Below are 19,848 nucleotides of genomic sequence, written 5' to 3'. Positions count from 1 at the left end.
TACTCAGGCTTTGGCCTGCTTTTGCTCGAGCAACCCCTGTCTGCCTCTGTTCCACTGGCGCTTGAGTTTCCAGGATACTACCCTGTCCAGAGTAAGACGGTACCATATTTCACCTGCTGTCTCTGGGTTGAACCGACTCTCACCTTGACTACACACGGAGGCCCAAAGGCTCAACCCATGGGAAACGAGGACTGGTATAGGTGAATCTCCAGCAGCCTCTGTCTATCAGCCCACTCCGCCTGCCAACGGTGGGGACCCGTAGGTCCCTACCTATGGGTTGCATCAACCCCCACCTTGGCCCAAGGGTCCACCTCCAACGCAACAAAATTGATATCAGTAAAGAATTTTGATAGCAGCTAGGTAGAGAGTGCATCAAGCTAAGTCGAAAGTACATTGTACAAATCTCATCTTTTTGTAACGTTCATCACTCCAAATCACATAAAATCTTCATTGCTGTCTATTGTGCTGTTCGTACCCCTGACTGTGCATGTAAAACTGCCCCTCAAAACCTAGCCCACCACCTAAACCTCACCCTGAGTTCAGAATGGCCCCTCTTAAAGTGGTATAAAAAGTTGCCTAATATGTGTGCCTCCCTACTCTTTGAAATGGGATTTGCCATATTTATTACAAATCTTGTTTTGGGTATAATGTCAGGAAAAAAGGTGTAGTTATTTCCAGCGTTAAATCCTGTGGTAGTGTGCGTTACGCTATCACATGCAACATTAAGCACCCCTCATTTTCATAAACGCCTCTCATTTGACTAAATTTTTTAAATTTGCATACACATCTCGTGATGCGTTATCCCATGCATTATGGCGTTATCGCAGGTGTTAGGACCCGCGTGATTTGAAAAATGACCCCCTTAGGTAGAATCTTTTCAGCATGTTTTCTAATGAAATCACTGAGGATTTAGGAAAATTTAAAAAACATAAATTCCATCTTCTAAAATAATTCTCAAAAATTCCTAATTAACGATTCAAAATCTCTTTATCCTTCATAAGAGCCTCATCACATATATGCAATGCTTCCAACTGAATTTCAAGACCAGCTAATGTTGCAAAATTCTTCCCATCATCAAGACAGAAGACTATGACATCTCTGGACAAAGATGATACGGCCTCAGATTTTGCAACCACTGTGAATAGTAATGGAATTCAAAAGAGCATGAGATGAACCAGAGGATTCCTGCAAGCCAGAGAATGGAAATGAACAAATGGGTAGCCTGCATGGAACGGCAGTTACAACCACCCTTAACAGAAGGCTTGGGGATAGCCTGCACAGAGTGGCAGTTGCTACTACCCTTAACAGAAGACTTGGGGTGGCCTGCACAGAGCGGCAGTTGCTACTACCCTTAACAGAAGGTTTGGAGGTGGCCTGCACAGAGCAGCAGTTGCTACTACCCTTAACAGAAGGCTTGTGGTGGCCTGCACAGAGCGGCAGTTACTACTACCCTTAACAGAAGGCTTGGAGATAGCCTGCACAGAGTTGCAGTTCATACTACTCTTAGCAGAAGGCTTGGAGATAGCTTGCATGGAATGGCAGTTGCTAATTTCTTTAAAAAAAAAATATATATATTTTTTTTTTAAAGAAAACTTGTTGGGCAGACTAGATGGACCATTTTGACCTTTATCTGCTGACATTCACTATTATACTAGGTTACTATTGCTGGCAGGACCATGGGAATCAGGACTAAGGAAGGCTGAAAATCTATTAGAAGTGGTGATAGGGGCACTAAATGTATTAGATCCTGCATGTCCCACAATTAAAAAGAAAGCATAAAGCCCTCAATACATGGTTGGATCATGGAAGTAGAAACCACTGACCTAGATAGGAAAGTTCTGATGGTACCTTTCCTCTTCTGCCCTATTAACCACAAATAGAGGGGTAGCTCAAGAAAACCTGAATAGAATAGATCAGCGGTTCTCAACTGGTTTGTCACCAAGCACACGCAGGTGTGTCGCCACACTTTCCAGTGCCCCGCTGGCTCAGCTGCTCCCCCTGCCCCAGCAAAATAGGATCTTCCACCCGGGCTTAAAATGCTGTTAGCCCAGGCGCAACGTGGCAGGAAAGCTGGAGTCAGTGGTACCGGAATGGTCTCTTCATCCTGCCCCCCCCCCCCCCCCCCCGGCGGGCCGGAAGAGGAAGTGGAGTGTAGCAGCCACGAATGTGAGAAAAAGTGACCTTGCTAGTACGAGCGGCGCGGCCCGAAGAAGAAAGGCACGGCTTGAAGAATGAGCAGCATAGCACAGAGCACAAGAAGAGCAACATCAGCCCCCGTGGCCGGTGGGAGTCCTTTCTCGAGGCCACAAGGGCTGGAAGTGGAGGAGGTTGCTGCTGCTGTTAAGGCTGGAAGTGGAAGAGGCTGCTGCTGTTGCTAGTTCAGTGGGGGGAGAGAGAGAGAGAGAGAGAGTGAGTGAGTGAGCAAGCAAGCATATTTGTTTGAGATCCTGTGTATGTGATGTGTGTGTGTGTGTGTGTGAGAGAGAGAGATAGCATGAATGTAAGTGTATGACTGAGAAACTGTATTTTAGGAAGCAGCGCAAGCTTGTCTTGCGCTGCGTAGTTTAACATGGGAGTAAGGGGCAGGGAGCGTAAGGCAGACAGGAGTTAGCCATGGGGGGGGAACGGGGAGGGGGGGAGGGGGAATAGCAGCCGAGGAAAATAGCAACAATTTTGAATTGCTGCATTGTCATTGGTTGCTAGGGTAGCAGGATAGAGGGGAAGCGGGAATTATGTTGGCAGTTGAGCAGCAACCACGAAGCGAGCAGCTGAATTTTGCTTCTTCGCTGTGGCTGTTGATCAACTCCTGTGTAAGGGCAGCGTCGTGCGGGATTCGGCCGGCATGAGTGGTAGGAGGGGTAGAGCTGGGAGGCCTTCGGATGCAGCGAGGCTGCTTGGCCCCCCCCTGGAGGCGGTTCGCGGTGAGTTTCTTCGCGGCCGGGTGTGGGATTTCCCGCCTGTCGGACCCTTGTGAGGCTTGCTTTTCGGGGGGCCCGTTTCGGTACTTTTGAGGTGGAGGGAGCCCCCTTTCCTGCTTCCCCGCGGCGCGATTCTTCTCCCCCGGGCTCCCCGCTGCTTATCTCCGAATCGGGAGAGAGTGGTGCTGAGCCGGATCCGGAGCCGGCAGGGTTGGTGCGCTTCACCCCGCTCCGTGAGGCCCTGCTTGTTCCCCCGTCGCCGACGGCCCCGGCTCGCGCTCGCTACCCGAGTTATGGGGCCTGGGGGCCGACGGCTGGAGCGCGTGGCGGTACGTTGCCCCCTCGGGGGGCTGAACTTACCGTTGCGGCAGGCGTGCAGGGTGAGGAGGCTGGGGCAGCTTGTCCGGCCAAAGGCGCGAAGGGTGGAAGGCACAGGGCGCGCAGCAGCGCGGCCCGGCGTGCCGGCAGCCTGAGTGTTGAGCCTAGCAGGCGCACGCGTGCAGGCAGGGGGAGGAGTCCTCAATCGCGGCGCTCTGTTTGTCAGAGCAAGGGTCGAGCGGGAGTTAGGGTGGGCGGCGGTAATCGAGGGGCTCGGTCAGGAGCCAACCGGGGGAGGAGCGGTCCGGCTGCGCCTGTGGTGGCTCACCCAGAGCGGGGGCAGCATCTGCCTCAGCAGCCTCCGGTGCAGGCAGGGAGACCCCTTAGTGGCAGCGGGGCGGGAGGGGAGCCCAGTTCACCTGGGGGGAGGCCTTTCGGGGTAGCAGCGGGGGAGGAGGCTTATATCCCCATCTCTGTGGTGGCGGATATTATTAGGCAATGCTTAAGTCGGCGGGCGGAAGGAGTGTCTGTGCCAGGTAGTGAGCCCGGCTCCGCGGTTGTTGGGCCCAAGAAGGGGGGGCTAGGAAGGGGAAGTTTCTGCGCTGGGGTCTGTTCAGGCCACGCAGGAAGTAGGGATCCTTTTTCAGATGCGCTCGAGGTGGGAGGCAGCGCCAGGGCATATAAGGGGAGACTTCCGGGTTCCAGGGATGTGGGGAATTCGGGGGATTGGAGGGCTTCTGGGTATTTTCCAGGTGCGGAGGCGGATGAGGCGGCAGGACCTTCGAAGCTCGAAGCATGGAGAGAGAGGGAAGTGGAGGCGCGGCGGGAGATCGGCAAGAGAGGATCAGCGGAGAGGCGGTTAAGGGGAGAGACAGAGCAGTGCGAGGGTTCCGGCGCCTTGCTGAACGACCTCCTGCAGTCGATCTCCTGCCGGCGCCATTTTCCGTACGGAAAATGGCGCCGGCAGGAGATCGACTGCAGGAGGTCGTTCAGCGAGGGTTCCGGCGCCTCGCTGAACGACCTCCTGCAGTCGATCTCCTGCCGGCGCCATTTTCCGTACGAAAACGATTCGCGGCGGGAAATCGCTCCCTGACCCCCGCTGGACCTCCAGGAACTTTTGGCCAGCTTGTGGGGGGCCTCCTGACCCCCACGAGACTTGCCAAAAGTCCAGCGGGGGTCCGGAAGGACCTCCTGCCGTCCAATCTTTTTCGTCTATGGCCGCCGCCATTTTTCGGCGCCATTTTGGAAAATGGCGCCGGCTGAAGACGACAAGATTGAGGAGCAGGAGCCCGTTCCGGACCGCCGCTGGACCCGCAGGTTATTTAAGTTATTTGGGGGGGGGTTCGGGAGGGTGGGGGATTTAATTTAAAGGGTCGGGGGTGGGTTTTAGGGGGTTTTAGTGTGCCGGTTTTCGATTTTTAACGATGTTCCGGCGAGGGATGGGGTTCGGGAGGGTGGGGGATTTAATTTAAAGGGTCGGGGGTGGGTTTTAGGGGGGTTTTAATGTGCCGGTTTTTCGATTTTTCGATTTTTAACGATTTTTAACGATTTTTCACGATATTTTACCCCCCCAAACGGCAACAATACGATTCCCTCCCCCTCCCAGCCGAAATCGATCGTTAAGACGATCGAGGACACGATTCACATCCCTACAGGGCAAGGAGATCGGTGTTGGGGGAGGGTCCGGGACAGGATATGGGACATCCTGCCCTTGCTTCGTTAACAGAATTATGGGAGGAAGTTCCTAAGTGCGTGGTGAAACGGATACGTAGACGTAGATTTGTGGATATTTTTAAATTGTTAGAAGGGCGCAGGGGAGGGCGTAGGGACAAGAAAAAAGCCAAGAAGAAGGGAAAAGGGGGCAAAAAAGGTCCTAAAATATCTAAGAACATTGTGAATTGGGTTCGGGGTTTCCTGCGACTGGCGAGCATAGTGAGCCATTTTGATTGTACGCAATACGGTGCTTTGCTGTCTTACGCGGACAGCATCTTAGGAGCTTTCAGGGATTACGAAGGTTGGGCTTGGCTCAACTATGATGAAAAATTCAGAGATAAGATGGCGGGTAATAAGTACATGTCCTGGGGTACGCAGGACATTCATCTGTGGTTAACGCAGATGACTAACAAAGGGATGGGGGGTGCAAAAAGCGGGGTAGTCAGTGGTGCGGGGGGTACGGGTGGTGTGGCGGCGGCGGTAGCAGGGGCGAAAGGGCATTCCTTTCGTAGCTCAGGGGGGCCTCGACGGAGCGAAGGGGGTAGTCAAGCAGCGGGCAGTATCACCGATGTGTGTTGGCGGTTTAACAAGCTCACTTGTTTGTTCCCGGAGTGTAAGTTTCGGCACGCCTGCTCCACATGTGGTGGATCTCACCCCGCGACAAAAATGTGGGCAGGGCAAAAGCCGGCCCTTAGTAGGGTGTTAAACAGTGAAGTTCTTCATCGAAAGGCGGACTCTCCCATTGCAGTTGGGGTCTTGCGGGAGTATTTACGACATTACCCCAATGCGGGTGCCAAAACATTGCTGGAAAGCGGTTTTATGGCAGGTTTTAAAATTCCTTACGTGGGCCCGGGTTTTGGGGGGGAGGGCTAGGAATGCTAGATCGGCGTACCGATTGGCAGAGGTGGCAAGACATAAGTTGGGGGAGGAAATAAAGTTGGGTAGGATTGTAGGGCCTTTTGGGGAGCAACCTTTTCGAAAAATGCATTTGTCACCGTTGGCGGTCATTCCAAAGAAGGTTCCGGGTAAGTTCAGGTTGATTTTGAATTTATCACATCCAAAAGGAGCGGCTGTGAATGATTTTATCCCTAGGAAGGACTGCTCGGTGAAATGTGCATCTTTCGAGGAGGCTATTGACCTGGTGCGACAAGCGGGAGTAGGAGCTCTCATGGCTAAGGCAGACGTAGAGGCGGCTTTTCGCTTGCTCCCGATTCATCCATCGTGTTTTCCGTTGTTGGGTTTTTATTTTGAAAAAGGTTACTTTGTGGATCGCTGTTTGCCAATGGGTTGTGCAGTCTCCTGCGCGTTCTTTGAGGCGTTTAGCACGTTTTTGCACTGGGTGACGGCACAGCACAATCAGTGTGACAGATTATTGCATTATTTAGATGATTTCTTGTTTGTCGGATCAGGGACCACGGACGAATGTCAGAGGCAGTTGACGGGTTTCCTAGAAGTGATCAAGGAGCTGGGGGTACCAATAGCGCATGATAAGACGGAGGGGCCGGCGACGAAACTAGTTTTTCTGGGCATCGAATTGGATTCCGTAGCCATGGTATCGCGGTTACCTGTGGACAAGGTTCTCAAGTTGCATGGGTTAGTTCGCTCGGTGCGAGGAGCAAAAAAGGTGACTTTACGTCAGTTGCAGTCCTTGATTGGTTCTTTAAATTTTGCCTGCAGGGTTATACCAATGGGGAGAGCGTTCCTTCGTAGATTGTCACATAGAACGGTGGGGGTCAAGGCAGGGCATCATTTCATTAGAGTCACCAGAGACGTTAAGGAGGAGTTGGAGGTATGGGATAGATTTCTAGACGGATTTAATGGGGTGCGAGTGATGCAGGCGGAGGAAATTTCGAATGTCGAATTGGAGTTATTTTCTGATGCGGCAGGGTCTTGTGGATTCGGCCTATATTTCCAGGGAAAGTGGTGTGCGGAAGCGTGGCCTACGGCATGGGTGCAGGAAGGGGTTGTAAAAAATATCACATTATTAGAACTTTTTCCCATAGTGGTGGCGTTAACGATTTGGGGTCAGGAGCTGCAGAACAGGAGGCTGGTGTGGTGGTGTGACAATTTAGGAGTGGTGCAGGTTGTGAATAAGTTAGCAGCTAAATGTTTACGGGTATCGGGATTGTTGAGGGAGATGGTGTTTCTGTGTCTGTATTGGAACGTGACGATTAGAGCGCGGCATGTACCAGGGAATGTGAACTTGATTGCGGATGCTCTTTCTCGTTTCAAGTGGGATGTCTTCAGGGTCGAGGCTCCACAAGCTTCGTTACGGGGAGAGAAGTGTCCGGATCATCTGTGGCAGATCATCAAGACGACTCCTGGGAGATGATTCGACGATCGTTGGCGTCGTCCACGTGGAATTCTTACCTGTCTGGCAGAGGAGTAGTTGCTAGGTTTCTGGGAGGGAGAGGATGGAGGGGTGGGGCAGTGAGTGATACAGAAATTGGGCAGTTCATATTGTGGGCCAAGAGTGCAGGGTACACATTAGGGACCGTACGTTGTCATTTGACGGGTTTTGCGTTTTTTCAAAAAGTGGTAGGGGAAAAGGATCCAACAGCTAGTTTCTTAGTGAGGCGTATGCTGAAAGGATGGGGGAGAGGGTATCAGCGACGTAGAGATCGGCGGAAGCCGATTCGTTATCAGGATTTGGTTACGTTGGTTGAGCGTTTAGGGGACGTTTGTCGGTCTAAATACGAGGTTTTATTATTCCGTGTGGCATTTTCGTTTGCCTTTTTCGGAGCGTTAAGGGTTAGTGAATTGGCGGCTAGGTCAAAAACAGGACATGGGGGACACGGTTTAGGGGTGCAAGACGTTGGGGTGTCCGAAGACTTGGTTCGAATACGGATCCGTCATTCAAAAACTGATCAATGGGGGCGGGGAGTTTGGCTTTCGTTAGTTAAAGCGCCAGACACGGTCGTCTGCCCCGTGTTGTCTGCTCGGGCATTCCAACAGGTGAGACCGGGTAGGAACGGGCAGTATTTAATGCACGCTAACGGGGAGGCTCTCACGATTTTTCAGTTTACTAGAGTGTTGTACAAAGTAGTTGACGGTTTAGGGTGGGACACGAAGAGGTATACGACGCATTCGTTCCGCATAGGAGCGGCAACTACGGCGGCGGAATTGGGTTGGTCAGACGGCAGTATACAGAGGTTGGGACGCTGGAAATCCGAGGCTTTTCGGTCGTATGTGCGCAAATAAAGTGGGTCGAAGTGTCACGTTATCTAGGTTATTAATGCCGGTTTTTTGCGTTTCAGAAGCGAAAAGGGGGGAGCGTGTCCGTGAATGTGCCTGGATCGTGGGCCACTCATTTGTGCATCGGGCGAAAAGGAGAGCGGCTAAGAGACCTTATGGAGAGAACCTAAATCTGAAGACGGATCAGTGGAGTGTGCAATGGTTTGGGAAAGGGGGCATGGGGTGGGAGGACTTGTTGCCTTTTCTGCAGGCAAAAGCAAAACACCTGGGTCCTCCAAGGATATTAATTATACACTTAGGGGGTAATGAAGTAGGTAAATTGACTTGTCGTAAGCTGATTGGCATCATGAGAAAAGATTTGGCACGAATCATGAGTCTCTGGCCTGAGACGAGGGTGGGCTGGTAAGAGATCATCATTCGTCTTAAACACAGGATGGAGAGGGTGTGGAGGATGGGAGTCAAAAAATTGAATAGGCAAATTGGGAAGTGGGTGGTGCAGCAGGGCGGGTTTTGGATCCGACACGAGTGGTCTTGGGGTATGTTGGGGGGTTTCTTTTTGGGGGATGGGGTCCACCTGTCGGAGGTAGGCATGGATTTATACAACAACGCCTTGGAGGAAGGACTTGAGCAGCAAGTTCGAGGGGAAGGCCGCAGTGGGGGGAACAAAGACAAATAAATTTGACTTTGTTGTGGCGGAAAAACCCGAGCCATCAGGATGTTTATTGTGGGTATGAGGGGGAAAAGGGGGAGGACAAAGGGGGGGGGAGGGGGGGGAAATGCTCGTGTAGTTTCGGGGCCGCTACACGGGAAGGCCTAAAGGGCAAGATGGGGCCGATGCTCAGGCCGAACGCTTACCCTCGCTGGAGACGAGGCGGGGTGAGCACGGGTGGGGGAGGGGGGAGCGAAGTCTTACCATTCCGGCATGGTGGTAAGTGAAGAGGAAAGGTGCGTTGGGGTGTTGGGGGAGGATGGGGTAGGTTTTATTTGATTGTATTAATTATTAGAGGCTCGGGTTATTATTTATCTGTTATGAATAAACTGCGGCCTAAAAAATGTTGATAGCCACAAAGTTGTCTGTGTGGTTTGTATAGGGGAAACAGAGGAGGGGGAGAAGCGAAGAGCCGTCTTGCTTCCTCATGTTAAAGCGAGCGAGATCATGTAGAGCCCATGTGTATAAGTAAGAAAGAGAGCATGTGTGTCTGTATGCAACTGAGAGCCAGTATAGGTGAGAGAGTATGTGAGTATGTGATTGAGAGCCTGTGTGTAAGTGAGAGAAAGAGAGAAAGCATGTGTGTGTGCGCGAATGAGAGACTATGTGTGTGAGAGAAAGAGACCGCATGTATGTAAGTGTGTGAGATTGAAAGCCTGTGTGTATGTGTGAAAAGTCAGAGAGCATGTTGTGTAAATGTGTGATTAAGAGCATTTATAAGTGAGAGAGAAAAAGCATGTGCATATGTGCATGACTGAGAGCCTACGTAAGTGAGAGAGCACGTGTATATGTGTGTGACTGAGAGCCAGTTTCAGAGAGAGAGCTTGTATGTGACTGAGAGAGAGGAGAAAGTTGCAAGAAAACCATCCCTCCTCGTGCTAATTCAAACCAATCTCAGGGCACCTGGATATCAAATATTCCCAAGTATGCAGAGCAAAGCATTTTTTTATCCTTATTATTTTTCATTATTTGGTCTTTGTGCCTGCTATTTTGGAATATTTTATTGGTCTCTAGAAATTTTTATAATGAGTTTTTAATTATTGGATATTCCATTCATCAGCTGTTTCGGAATAATCTGTTCTTTTTATTAGTATGATTTTACTGCTATTGATTTTATATTCTTGATATGATTTATAAGGACTAATGATGTTTCTTTTTTCCTTTGTTACACTGCATACAGAGACACTGGCTTGTTGTGGTTTCCAGTTCAGTTTTTGTCTGCTTGTTTCTATTTATGCTTTATGGTCTCTTTATTTTTTGTTAGGCGAGGGTCTGCACATGTGACTGAGGTGAGGTTTTCTGCTGGCGTGTAGTTTCTGTGTAGGGCTCTATAGCAGCTTGGCTTGGTCCATTTTCCTAATAGGAGTATTGGAGTTTTAAGGCCTGGTGTAATATTTTCAGTTTTGCCTTGTAATGTGGTTACTGTTTGAGTGCTGGAAACTGGTGCTGTTTTGGTATGGGATATTTATTATTTTTGCAATTTCTGTTCAGACAGAGTACTTATCTTTCCCTTGTGTCATTCTTAACAATAAAAATAATACTGGCCCTTTATTTTTTATTTCCACCGTGAATTGTAATGAGCAGTATGTCATACATGTGAGCATGGTCTGTCAGGTGTGTCATGATGGGAAAAAGGTTGAGAATCACTGGAATAGAAGACAACCGAACTTACGGTCATTTTATTTATTTATTTGTTTGTTTGTTTATTTATTTATTTTTATTCTTTATTTATGCATTTTTCAACAAATTTTCAAGAAACAATCTTGATCAGAAAAGGAAAGAAGAGTAAAGCAAAATATACAAAGGATCGTCAAAAAGGGAATAAAATAATTACGGTACTTCTTCTATTCCACAAGTCCACAATAATGGATCCAATTGCGAAAAAAGTTATTAAGGAAAAATCACTAAGATGAATTAAAGTAAAAAGAGCAGTATTTAAACAGCAAGTATAATACATTGTGTAGGGCACTCATCATTCAGGAAGCAAAATAGACTGAACTAAATCATTTTCCACTACTTACAATCAGGCCGATATAGTACAGTGCGCTCCAGTGGAGCGCACTGTTAGCCCGGGTTTGATATCGTGTTTTCGACACGCTAGCTTTACTCCTTATACAGTAAGCAGTAATAGCGCATCGAAAACGCGTGGCCAACCCCCCTGAAACTAATAGCGCTCGCAACACGCAAATGCATGTTGATGGCCCTATTAGTTATTCCCGCGCGATACAGAAAGTAAACTATGCAGCCAAGCCGCACATTTTACTTTCAGAAATTAACGCCTGCCCAAAGGCTGGCATTAATTTCTGCTGGCACCGGGAAAGCAGAAAAAAATTCCAATTTAATATCATAGCGATATTAAGTCAAAGGCCCCAAAATTTTAAAAAAATCAAAACTTAAAAAAAAAAAGTTAAATCGGCCGGCGGCCCGCGGGTCAGAAGATGGACGCTCAATTATGCCGGCATCCATTTTCCGAACCCGTGGCTATCAGTGGGTTTGAGAACCGACACCGGTAAAATTGAGCATCAGCTGTCAAACCCGCTGATAGCCGCTGCTCCTTTTACTGCAGGCCCTCATTTGCATACTCTATCGTGCGCCCAGGAGAGTGGCCTGGGTATGTGTTGGGAGAGCCGGCGCTCGCCTCAGAGCGCCGGCTCTCCCGCGAATTTTACTGTATCAGCCCGAATGTTGGTTTATCACTAAGGAAAAAAGTTAATTTAGGAGGAGAAAAGAAAACAAATTTATTTATTTATGTAACAAATTTATAGAAACATAGAAACATAGAAACATAGAAATGACGGCAGAAGAAGACCAAACGGCCCATCCAGTCTGCCCAGCAAGCTTCACAAATTTTTTCTCTCATACTTATCTGTTTCTCTTAGCTCTTGGTTCTATTTACCTTCCTCCCCCACCATTGAAATATCTAGCTTGATTAGTTAGGGGTAGTAGGGGTAGTAACCGTCGCAATAAGCAAGCTACACCCATGCTTATTTGTTTTACCCAGACTATGTTATACAGTCCTTATTGGTTGTTTTTCTTCTCCCCTGCTGTTGAAGCAGGGAGCTATGCTGGAAATGCGTGATGTATCAGTCTTCTCCCATGCCGTTGAAGCAGAGAGCCATGCTGGATATGCATCGAAAGTGAAGTATCAGACACATTTGGTTGGGGTAGTAACCGCCGTAACAAGCCAGCTACTCCCCGCTTTGTGAGTGCGAACCCTTTTTTCTTCTCCCCTGTCGTTGAAGCAGAGAACTATGCTGTATATGCTAGGGGTGTGCATTCGGATTGACCGCATTAGTAAAACGCAACTCATATTTTTTTTTTACTTAAAAAATTGATTCGACATAAACGATCGGATTTCCCACATATCGAACATAGATATGTTCGATATGTGGGAAATCGCGATTGTTGAGCCAAAATAAAAATATAAACCCCCTCACCCTCCTTAATCCCCCCCCCGACTTACCACAACTCCCTGGTGATGGAGCGAGGAGTGAGGACGCCATTTCTGCAATCCTTGGCGAGAAGCATGTGACGTCGGCGGCACGTCGAGTGACGCCGGCGTCACGTGATTCCCGGCTCGTTCGCGCCGGACGGCTCGTTCGGCCCAAAAAGAACTTTTGGCCAGCTTGGGGGGGCCTCCTGACCCCCCCAAGCTGGCCAAAAGTTCTTTTTGGGCCGAACGAGCCGTCCGGCGCGAACGAGCCGGGAATCACGTGACGCTGCGTCACTCGACGTGCCACCGATGTCACATGCTTCTCGCCAAGGATTGCAGAAATGACGTCCTCACTCCTCGCTCGATCACCAGGGAGTTGTGGTAAGTCTGGGGGGGGGGATTAAGGAGGGTGAGGGGGTTTAATTTTTTTTTTTGCACATATGTACATATACCCAACTCATTGGATTTTTTTTATGTCCATATTGGCCGCAAGTGGGACCCCCTTTCGGACATAAAAAATATGAACATAAAATTTTGCTCTGCACATCCCTAGTATATGCATTGAAGGTGAAGTATCAGGCTTATTTGGTTTGGGGTAGTAACCGCCGTAACAAGCCAGCTACTCCCCTCTTTGTGAGTGTAAATCCATTTTTCCACATTTCCTCTTGCTGTTGAAGCTTAGAGTGATGTTGGAGTCACAGTAAGCATGTGTATGTTTATTGAATAAGGGTATTGTCTCCAGGCAGTAGCTGTCATTCTGGCGAGTCACCCACTCTTCATTGGCGGCCTCTTGACTTTATGGATCCACAGTGTTTATCCCACGCCCCTTTGAAGTCCTTCACAGTTCTGGTCTTCACCACATCCTCCGGAAGGGCATTCCAGGCGTCCACCACCCTCTCCGTGAAGAAATACTTCCTGACATTGGTTCTGAATCTTCCTCCCTGGAGCTTCAAATCGTGACCCCTGGTTCTGCTGATTTTTTTCCTACGGAACAGGTTTGTCGTTGTCTTTGGATCATTAAAACCTTTCAAGTATCTGAAAGTCTGTATCATATCACCTCTGCTCCTCCTTTCCTCCAGGGTGTACATATTTAGATTCTTCAATCTCTCCTCATACGTCATGCGATGAAGATCCTCCACCTTCCTGGTCGCCCTTCTCTGTACCGCTTCCATCTTGTCTTTGTCTTTTTGTAGATACGGTCTCCAGAACTGAACACAGTACTCCAGGTGAGGCCTCACCAAGGACCTGTACAAGGGAATAATCACTTCCCTTTTCTTACTCGATATTCCTCTCTCTATGCAGCCCAGCATTCTTCTGGCTTTTGCTATCGCCTTGTCGCATTGTTTCGCAGACTTCATATCGTTAGACACTATCACCCCAAGGTCCCTCTCCTGCTCCGTGCACATCAGCTTTTCCCCCCCCATCGAATACAGTTCATTCGGATTTCCACTCCCCATATGCATGACTTTGCACTTCTTGGCATTGAATCTGAGCTGCCATATCTTTGACCACTCTTCCAGTTTCCTTAGATCCCGTCTCATTCTCTCCACTCCTTCCGGCGTGTCCACTCTGTTGCTGATCTTCGTGTCATCCGCAAAAAGGCAAACCTTACCTTCTATCCCGTCCGCAATGTCGCTCACAAAGATATTGAACAGGACCGGTCCCAACACCGATCCTTGCGGTACACCACTTAAAACCGCTCTCTCTTCAGAGAAGGTTCCATTTACCATCACACATTGTCTTCTGTCTGTCAGCCAATTTGCAATCCAGGTCACCACCTCGGCCCTCACTCCTAAGCTTCTGGTTTTATTCACCAGTCTCCTGTGCGGAACCGTATCAAAAGCTTTGCTGAAATCCAAGTATATGATATCAAGCGCTCTTCCTCGATCCAATTCCTTGGTTACCCAGTCAAAAAAGTTAATCAGATTTGTCTGACAGGATCTTCCCCTGGTGAATCCATGTTGCCTCTGGTCCATCAATTCTCCGGATTGTAGATAGTTCACTATTCTCTCTTTCAGCAGTGACTCCATTACTTTTCCCACCACCGAAGTGAGGCTAACCGGTCTGTAGTTGCCAGCCTCCTCCCTGTTCTCACTCTTGTGAAGCAGGACCACCACCGCTCTTCTCCAATCACTTGGCACCACTCCCGTTTCTAGGGATCTATTGAACAGGTCACACAGCGGAGCTGCCAGAACATCTCTGAGCTCCCTCAATATCCTTGGATGAATCCCATCAGGCCCCATGGCTTTGTCCACTTTCAGGTTCTTTAGCTCTTCCCACACATTTTCTACTGTAAAAGGATTTATATCCATTCCACTTCCCTCCAGTTTCTTGTTGTGTAGAGATGGTCCTTCTCCAGGGTCTTCTTTAGTGAACACAGAGCTGAAGTATTCGTTTAATATTTCTGCCATTTCTTCGTCTCTCTCCACACATTGATCATTAGAGATGTGAATCGTGTCCTCGATCGTCTTAACGATCGATTTTGGCTGGGAGGGGGAGGGAATCGTATTGTTGCCGTTTGGGGGGGGTAAAATATCGTGATAAATCGTTAAAATCGTTAAAACCCGCTAAAATCGTTAAAACCCGCTAAAACCCACCCCCGACCCTTTAAATTAAATCCCCCACCCTCCCGAACCCCCCCCAAATAACTTAAATTACCTGGTGGTCCAGCGGCGGTCCGGAACGGCAGCGGTCCGGAACGGGCTCCTGCTATTGAATCTTGTTGTCTTCAGCCGGCGCCATTTTCCAAAATGGCGCCGAAAAATGGCGGCGGCCATAGAACAACAGGATTCGACGGCAGGAGGTCCTTCCGGACCCCCGCTGGACTTTTGGCAAGTCTTGTGGGGGTCAGGAGGCCCCCCCCCAAGCTGGCCAAAAGTTCCTGGAGGTCCAGCGGGGGTCAGGGAGCGATTTCCCGCCGCGAATCGTTTTCCGTACGGAAAATGGCGCCGGCAGGAGATCGACTGCAGGAGGTCGTTCAGCGAGGCGCCAGAACCCTTGCTGAACGACCTCCTGCAGTCGATCTCCTGCCGGCGCCATTTTCCGTACGGAAAACGATTCGCGGCGGGAAATCGCTCCCTGACCCCCGCTGGACCTCCAGGAACTTTTGGCCAGCTTGGGGGGGGCCTCCTGACCCCCACAAGACTTGCCAAAAGTCCAGCGGGGGTCCGGAAGGACCTCCTGCCGTCGAATCCTGTTGTTCTATGGCCGCCGCCATTTTTCGGCGCCATTTTGGAAAATGGCGCCGGCTGAAGACAACAAGATTCAATAGCAGGAGCCCGTTCCGGACCGCTGCCGTTCCGGACCGCCGCTGGACCACCAGGTAATTTAAGTTATTTGGGGGGGGGTTCGGGAGGGTGGGGGATTTAATTTAAAGGGTCGGGGGTGGGTTTTAGCGGGTTTTAGTGTGCCGGCTCACGATTCTAACGATTTATAACGATAAATCGTTAGAATCTCTATTGTATTGTGTTTCATAACGGTTTAAGACGATATTAAAATTATCGGACGATAATTTTAATCGTCGTAAAACGATTCACATCCCTATTGATCATTACCACCTTTCAATTTCACTATACCACTTTGGACCTTTCTCTTTTCGCTGATGTATCTGAAAAATGTTTTGTCACCATTTTTTATCTCCTTGGCAATCCTCTCTTCTGCTTGACTCTTTGCCAACTTGATTAATTTCTTTGTCTCCCTCAGTTGATACAAATATTCTTCTTTGTGCTCCTCCCTTTGGGATCTTTTATATTTCTTGAATGCTGTTCTTTTAGCTTTAATTTTGTCAGCCACCTCCTTTGAGAACCAGATAGGTTTCAATTTTCTTTTGCTTTTCTTTACATTTCTAACATATAGAGCAGTTGCCTTGGTGATTGCTCCTTTTAGATTGGTCCACTGTTGATCCACATCTCTCTCGTTCTCCCATCCTTTAAGTTCTTCCTCCAGGTACTTCCCCATTTCCTCAAAGTCTGTGTTTTTGAACTGTAAAACTCGGGTCTTTGTGGTTCTTTTCCCTATTCTTTTAGTGATATTAAACCATACCGTTTGATGATCACTACTGCTGAGGTGGGCGCCCACCTGGACATCTGAGACATTATCTGCATTAGTGAGCACTAAGTCGAGTATAGCTCCTTCTCTCGTGGGTTCCAACACCATTTGTTTGAACAAAGATACTTGCATGGCATCCACTATCGCTCTACTATTTTTAGTTTCTGCAGATGGGATTTTCCAGTCTACATCTGGCATATTAAAGTCACCCACGATCACCACTTCTCCCTTCTTACCTATCTTATGGATGTCTTCAACCAGATCTCTGTCCAGCTCTTCCTTTTGGTTTGGAGGCCTGTAAACCACTCCAATATAAATGGACGCTCCGTCATCTTTTTTTAGGTCGAGCCATAGAGCTTCTTCCTTACCCCAACTTCCTTGTAGCTCAGATGCTTGGATGTTGTTTCTAACATAAAGAGCCACACCTCCCCCTTTTCTATCCTCTCTGTCCTTCCTTAACAAGTTGTAGCCTGGTATTGTTGTATCCCATTCATGAGATTCTGTGAACCATGTTTCTGTGATAGCAACAATGTCCAATTCTGCCTCAGCCATTAGGGCCTGCAGATCTGGGATTTTATTTCCCAAACTATGAGCATTTGTGGTCATAGCCTTCCAGGTACTCTCTTTAAGATTATTGCTTTTCCTGGACTCCTTATAAGATATTAGTTGAGATTTGTTATTCACTTCACTCTTTCTTTTTGTAGTTGTGCCACTGTTGACAGAGTTATTCATCTCAATTAGATTTTTCTTTTGGTTATGGATCTTGAAATACTGCATGCATTGTATTTTCTCTCTCTTTGCTGGTAACACTTCAATGTTTTTCTCAAGAACTTCTTCAGTTTTTAATATAGAGAAGGCTTGTTGTTTTTTTTGCATTTGGTACATTGTGTGTCTCCTCATCACAGATCTAATTCTACCAGAGCCCACTGTAATCCTGGATTGTAAAGAATTTCTTAATGACCTGTTTGAGTGGGGGGGTATACCTGTTGGCTGCCCATCTGTCAAGAATGGGTGACTGTGGGGCCTACCTGAGCCTACTGAAAATCCTTTTCTTGACTCCTGGCTTTTCTGTGATATTGGGGAATTATTTTCTGAGTAATGCAATATGGGTGTATTACTTTTAATTGAAGCTAATTGATCTTTAATCTCAGTCAGCTCCTTTTTCAAGGAAGAGAGTTGTGCACAAATTGGGCAAGCCCTAAGTTTCCAGATGACTTCCCTGACAATAAATGCTCCACAATGGTTACATTGGATAGTCCTCATTTTGCATACTAATCCACAGCAGGTATCCACAGCAGGTATCCACAGCAGCTAATCCACAGCAGGTATCAAGATTACATACAAAATATCAATAAATTAAAAAATACAAAAACAAAATTAATGACAGCCCCCCCCCAAAGACTGAGATTTGAGTGAGCTACAGGAGAGAAAAAAAACAGAACAATACAACTGTAACCTGAGCCACAAGCTCAGGAAATTGAAAAGGTTGCCAGACCTCCTGCTGTGAGGATACTTAACTGACCATTGAATGGATTAACAATGTATCAAAAAAAGAACCAAGGGGTTCATTCACTGTGTGAATGTATCTTTCTGTTATATTCAATGTTGTTCTCTCTTTTTTAACAAGAGCTTATACAAATTTTAATAACCTACATGACAAGTGGAACTAAGGTGTCTCGGCACTCAGGGAAAAAGTTTTTTGGGTGGTAGGTTGGGGTTTCATATAATCGTGTAGGCAACCCTGCCTCTTTCGAGCATATTATAATCATACACTTGCCAACCTCCTTCATTTTTGTGTGTGTGTGTGTTCATGCAAACAAAACTTTTTTTGGTGTATTAAACATTTTCTTAGTTCATACGAGGTACGCAAAACATCCAGAAAAGTATATGGACCGAACGAGGTCTTTGATAGTGCTCCAAAAATATTGTTGAAATGTCACTTCACCACCGCAAAATATGATGTAAATCTCTTATATATATTTGAAAACACACTCCTTCTACTTGGTGAAAACTCTCTGTCCATTCTATCACAACTCAAAGTGTATATAATCCCAACATGTACATGTTTCAGACGGCCAGCGTCCTTCTTCAGGGGATGTACTGGCAAGTGGTGTCCGACACTCTATATACAATAATTACAGTGCTGATATTAAAGATTATTACTTCCCTTGAAGTTGCACGATTGAAGATTCGGTCACGAATTAGTTCATCTTTTTCTGAATAACTTCAAAGTATGCCACAGTGAATTGCTGTCATCTTCACCTCGTCTGGATGTCAACTGAACTTGTGTCTGAAAGAACTCCTTATATCCAAAGTGCTGTGTGCAAATAAAAACCAATCAAGTGAGTTTACACGTTCCTCTATCCTATGAGAGAGCACTGTGCTCCCCAGTATTTTCCTTCAACGGTGTGTAGCCACGCCCACTTGTATGTGCTGTTGTGCGTGCTCCGGACCTGTTGAGAACCGCCGAAAGCATTTGATGGTAGATGTAATACAATGTGAGGACCTTGCTGAAACAATCCTGTAAGAATTTTATATTTGGTATTGAACCGATGGAGGACGTTTGTGGTAATTGTTAATCAATAAAGAACGTTTTGATGATAAATGCGATCCCATATGAGGACCTTGCTTTAACGATCCAATCAAAATTTTGAATTTAATATTGATCAATGAAAAAAGCGAGGAGAGTATGGATGTTTTGGTCTCGTGGTATAACCATGTATCCCAGCGTCCACTTCAAAGGGAAGGGGTCCCAGGTAAATTTTGAGTTGAAAAATCTGGCTCCGATACCCGACTTGTTTGTTATGTGATCGTTGACAGATTCAATTCATCATTCATACCTGTGGGGGTAGATGACCTTAAAGTATAAATCCAAAGTAGTTCCCGATAATTCAGTCGTGCATTTAAATCACCACTGCGATTAGAAACTGCTATTTGTTCAAGCACTGTCCACTTCAGATCCTGTATATTATGGGTTGCAGTGGTCAAGTGCTGTACCATTGGTGCCGTCATTTTCGCTGTAGTGTATCTTGATTTGTGTTTGCTTAGTCTTACTCGAACCGGGCGTGATGTGCATCCAACGTAAAGTTTAGGACACGGACAGATAATCACGTATACTACTTTGCTGGAATTACAATTGGTGTTACTTTTTCTCCAAACTTTGTAGTGCGTCACTGGATCTGTCCACTCTTTGCCCACTATGGACTGGGAACACCAGCTATACCGTCCACATGCTTGATGACCTACTATTTCCTCTATGGAGCTCTCATGTGCCAATTGAGCATGTACTAATGTATCTTGAATGTTTCTTCCTCTCGATATGGCAAACATCAGGGTCTCTGCGAATTCCTTATGTAAAGCCAGTACATGCCAATGTTTTTTAATGGCTGCTATAATTACTCCCATGGCTGTGGACTGTTTCAGAACACACACCAAGCGACTGATTTCCTTTTTGGGTTTATACGCCAACAACTGTTGGTGATTGCTAAATTTAGCCCTTTTATAAGCCCTCTGAA

Source organism: Rhinatrema bivittatum, chromosome 8, assembly GCF_901001135.1.
Source record: "Rhinatrema bivittatum chromosome 8, aRhiBiv1.1, whole genome shotgun sequence".
Classification (NCBI taxonomy): domain Eukaryota; kingdom Metazoa; phylum Chordata; class Amphibia; order Gymnophiona; family Rhinatrematidae; genus Rhinatrema; species Rhinatrema bivittatum.
The sequence above is the reverse complement of the archived record's forward strand: the minus strand, read 5'-3'. Positions refer to the sequence as shown.